The sequence below is a fragment of the Seriola lalandi genome, unplaced genomic scaffold, assembly GCF_002814215.2.
Source record: "Seriola lalandi dorsalis isolate HSWRI2012SDOR001 ecotype SW California unplaced genomic scaffold, Sedor1 jcf7180001964157, whole genome shotgun sequence".
Lineage (NCBI taxonomy): Eukaryota > Metazoa > Chordata > Actinopteri > Carangiformes > Carangidae > Seriola > Seriola lalandi.
Window position 1 is genome coordinate 1 of NW_019434825.1, and position 1548 is coordinate 1548.

At 38.8% G+C, this 1548-nt stretch overlaps 1 long non-coding RNA gene across 1 annotated transcript; it reads right to left on the bottom strand.

Moving 5' to 3' along the window:
• Positions 1-10: 10 nt before the first annotated feature.
• Positions 11-1508, bottom strand: LOC111649051 (uncharacterized). The gene is made up of 4 exons (XR_002760237.2): positions 1438-1508; positions 1171-1353; positions 434-604; positions 11-343 (listed from the first exon to the last, which is right to left on the bottom strand). It is a non-coding gene; the product is annotated as an uncharacterized LOC111649051 (long non-coding RNA).
• Between the last annotated feature and the right edge of the window lie 40 nt (positions 1509-1548).

A 1548-nucleotide genomic window follows, 5' to 3' on the forward strand; every position in this document is an offset into this window, starting at 1 on the left:
TAATGCCACAGGCAATATGTGTTGTAGTTTTGGCTTTAATATTTGTATGTATGATAAAGACATTTAAATGTTACTTGACCAAGGTATAGAATTTCAATTCTGAGAATGCAACCAGAGGAAAGGTGTATAATGTATTTTTAATTGACATAGTTCAAAATGAAATAAAATCATGCATCTATATAACCAAAAATGAGGATGAGGACACTCTGACATTTAAAATAAGAAAATAATAACCCAAGTGTAAAAGAATTATAATCAAGTTACATACCTCGTCAGTACCCCCACAATTAGCTTTCCTCTTCCTCCCGGGCTGAGAGGGGATGAGTCGTCGGGCAGTGCCGTTCTGTAATTACACAGACATGAGAAATTAGTCATTAGCCAATGATAAAAGATTTCAACTCAAACATTTAAGAATCGAGAGGATGTCCTTTACTGTTGTGAGCGAAGAGAGCTGGTCATGGTCTTCACGGGACTTAAAGGTGTTGGTCTCCCTCACAGCAGGAAAAACAGATGCCTGAGAGGCTTCAGCTGAACTTGGCAGGGAGGGCACGGGGGTGGCCGGGGATACCTGAGTCGCCAAGGGGACGGTTTCTACTTTCCTTTTCTGCAGCAGACAAACGTTATTAGACATGTTGCTTAAAACACACACAGGCCACCACTCTACTTTTGTTTCCAAACAATATTATTTGATTTCAGCCAGACCAGAGACATGAGGTAAAATATTAAAATTACAACCAATGTGATGATTAAAAGCTGGGTGCTCTAGCCTAGTTTATAAAGGAGTGCCATCTTAATATTACCAGCAGTTTGTTCACTGATAGAGCCAGGTTAAACTAGTCCAATGTAAATTATACCGCATTTAAACCTGGTATTAAGATGCAATGGACACAGATTAGCTATAACATATGTATATTCAAAATATGTAAACAAAATATGTATTAAAAAGTAAGTTAACAAGTTTTCTTTTCCCCCCTCCTAAAATGCCAACTAGCAAACATCAACAACTTTTCACTTTTTTCTCTGCTGTGCCATTTAACATGTTAGCTGCTTCAGTGTATATGATTTTTATACATTTCATTCAATGTCTGCAAATAATCAAAGTTCAGAAAATAATCAATCTTCAGCACTACTACACAAGAGATTACAACATAGAAAAATCATGCGAGCTACCTTTAAAGATTTGAGGCTGAAATGCGGCTTGACAAGTCCAGTACGTACACCTGACAAACATTTGGATACACTGTGTGTTAAATCACTTCCAGATTTGATCTGCACGACTGGATCATCATCTTCTTTTATTGTGTCATGGTTGTTTATATCTGGATTTCCATGCAGTTCAGCATGGCCCGACAGCTGTATGATCATACAAGATGCACGTTAACACCAGGTTTAAACAAGGTCTCAGTGATTTCTGGAATGGGTAAATTCAACTTGTACCGGTGTGGGTAGGGTTTTGCCTCTGGAGGGAGCTGTGGCAGATTGTAGGTTGAGATCTAGACTCTTCCTCTGAATTGAACAGAAAGGAAGAGAAAGACAGAGGGGGGGGGG